The 3,312-nt window shown below is 30.8% G+C and overlaps 1 long non-coding RNA gene across 1 annotated transcript; it reads left to right on the top strand.

The window, feature by feature from the left end:
- The first annotated feature begins 1,117 nt into the window (after window positions 1-1,117).
- Window positions 1,118-2,242, top strand: LOC145017616 (uncharacterized). The gene is made up of 3 exons (XR_013666596.1): window positions 1,118-1,251; window positions 1,383-1,595; window positions 1,702-2,242. It is a non-coding gene; the product is annotated as an uncharacterized LOC145017616 (long non-coding RNA).
- Window positions 2,243-3,312: the final 1,070 nt, after the last annotated feature.

Here is a 3,312-nt window from a genome sequence, read left to right as displayed (position 1 = left end):
ATAAAGTTTATTTTCATTATATTTTAAAAATATATTTTATTGCTTTAAATTTATATTTTTAATGGCCAACAAATATATAACTTTCCTAACTAGTTTCTATTAACATCTATTTATTAAATGTTATATATATATATATATATATATATATATATATATATATATATATATATATATATATATATATATATATATATATATATATATATATATATCCGTTATTTATTTGGATGTGTTTGTTCATCTATTTTGGTATGATTCTTATTTAGATATTCGTGTCCATTTATGTACGTTTAATTTCATATATTTTTGTCTATATCTATATATCTATACATGTTTTTCTATAACAACTAAACCAATTTACAATTTATGACGTTTAGCATATTAACAGACATAATAACAAATAATAAAACACGATGCATAGCTAATACTTCAACCCAAAACAAAGAATATATAGTTCATATTCACTTGTGAATAAAATTCCTAATGAATTTCATTGTGCATGATAGAAAATATGACCGGAGATGGAAAACAATATATAATGTTTGATTGGATGTTTATATTCCTTCAAATTTCCCATGTGGTAATTGTAATATCCTAGAATTTTGTTATCTTATGGTTGATAAAAAAAATTATACTTTCTTATATGTGCTCTTGATTTGTATATTTTTATTTGTTCATTTATTTACATACGGTTCTTGACACTCTTAAGTGTATCATAACTTTTAAAATAGCATAAAAAAATATGTTTGATCATTAAAATGAAATAGAATTCAAGAGCGACAAATAAATTGTCAACCAAAAAATAAATAAATTGTGTTGGACACATTATTTATAGTTAGACAAAACAAATCAATAATGCATTTACATTTATTATAGAAATATTACATACAAAGAATTTATATTATATTAATACAATAAAATAATAAGGGTATGAAATAAATTTTTGAAAACCAAAAGGTACATTTTTAAAATACATACATATTTTGAAGGGTTAGAAATAAAAGTGTATCTTATGTACATGGCTTCTTGACTTTAAGGGTAAACATAATCAATCACTTATTGAAATTTTTACATAGAGATCAATCACTCTGTTGTGTATACAGCTAAATCCTTGAAAAACGTGGATCTCATGAAATGTTTTAGACATGGATCTCATGAAATATTTTAGCTATATATAGGCTAGATGAAAAACTTCAGTTTAGTTTCGTAAGGAATCGTCCAACTTATCTGAAATACACTTAGAGCAAAATGGTACATACTTTCACCATATTCTGAGAGTTTGTTTTTTTTTTATATTTGAGAATGTTAGTTTTACATTGTTTCTTCATTGCTAAAATTCTTTCAACTCTTTTAGTAATATTTTATTTTGGATCCATATGCAGACAACCAGTGCCACATACGTATGGAGTACACCTTGGGGAGGTAAAGGTGGAGAAAACGTCTGGCAATTCATAATACCTGATGGTGGTAGTCTTTCAGGGTTAACTATTAGTAGTGGAGACGTTGTAAATTCCATCCGCTTCGCTTACAAGGATAAGTATGGCTTTACGCTTACCTCTGAACACTTCGGTGGCGATGGTGGCTCATCTAAAACGGTAAGCTTTGAATTCATCTGTAACATATACACGTAAGTATGGAACTTAATTAGGTTCTTATTTTAGAATTAATATATCAATCATGATATTTATATTTCGGCTTTAGGTCACCTTCGCTGATGGTGAGTTCCTCATCGGGATTAGTGGACGTGTCGGACTTATTAACAACTTAACAGTGATTACGTCATTGTCTTTCGAGACCAACAACTACACTTATGGGCCATACGGCACAAACCCTGGGACTGATTTCTCGTTTGGGGTCGCAAATGGTAACTTTTCCGGATTTTATGGAAGGTGTGGGCTTTACGTGGACTCTTTCGGTGTCATTCTTCAGCCGAAAACATGATATATATGACACAGCATGCATGCTTGTTGTGTTTGATGGAAACCAATGTTAAATAAATGGTCCTTTCTTTTCATCTTCTAAATGTGCTACTAGTATATATGTATTTTAAGATCGTATCTGGTTTCTTCCAGACACTATAAAAATAAGGTCGGAGTTACAGTTACAATAAGCACCCTTGTTGTGCATTTGGTTTTTCATGTACTCCTATTTATCCTTTCATATATGTAACTATATAAAAAAATCAATATACAGGTCTGCTGTATATGTTGCTCAAGGGAACATCTAAGGTGGTTTTGTGTCATCTAAACTCTTTTTACGTTAACTTAACATACAATGTGTAAAATTCTCAAAACAATTTTTGTTATTTACTAGGCGATGAAAATAAAATAATCACTATGCCACTGCTACAAAACTGACCCATTTCCGACAGCCAAATTCGTCCGCATGAAATATGTAGACAAAAGGTTGTTAAAAACTTGTGAACCAAGAGAAAAGAAATAAGAAGAGGACAATTTGCAAGGATTAATTCCTTTTTCTTCTTGTGAACGTGCACGTACAAAGCACACAAAAAGAAATAAACTTGGTGCGCTTTTATTGGATAAACAAAAATGGAATTTGACATCTATATATACTAACTCAAATAAAATCTTATTTTAATACCAAATCTAGGAAAACAACGACTTATACTAAAATAATCAAAAGTTTTGTAAAATACCTTTATTTGAATCGGACATAAAGGAAACTATTAATCCAATAATAACCCCTTAATCGGTTTGATCATACTGTTTATCACAATAGTGTTTAATCAATATTTTTTTCAAACCATCTGGACTCTCGACTTTTTTGAACACTCACATTACAAGAATAAGCACCTATAGGGACGTCATTTGTCGTCACTATAGGCTATCTATAGGGACGACATGTCGTCGCCGTAGAGTTGATGATTTTTTTTTTTGAATTTACAACAACGACGTGTTGTCTCGACATGTTAAGCGGGAAATGAAGTGGAATTGATGCGTTCTTTAAGCACCTGTAGCAACGATTTATCGCTCTAACAAATAACAAAAATTAAAAATGACATTTTTTAATAATTCCACGGAAATAAAACTGGGACATCGTTTTGGGGATAATTATAGACCCAACTTGTCATCCCCATAACTTTCTATGCCCAGAATTACGAGAGCAGGGCCCTTCGTTTTATTCACGCACGCTCAATCAACAGTCTCACTCTTTCTCGATCGATCGATCGATCGACAATTCTCGCGTGGCGACTTCCTCACCTCCCAATCACCACAAATCTTCTTCATCTCTTTCGATCCTCATGCTAGTTGCCGAAGACCATTGATGATTAGCTTCAACTCCGATGATTCT

Source organism: Lactuca saligna, chromosome 9 (assembly GCF_052625555.1).
Source record: "Lactuca saligna cultivar CGN05327 chromosome 9, ASM5262555v1, whole genome shotgun sequence".
NCBI lineage: Eukaryota > Viridiplantae > Streptophyta > Magnoliopsida > Asterales > Asteraceae > Lactuca > Lactuca saligna.
Note: the sequence above shows the minus strand (reverse complement) of the source record. Positions and strands in the feature narration are given on the sequence as shown.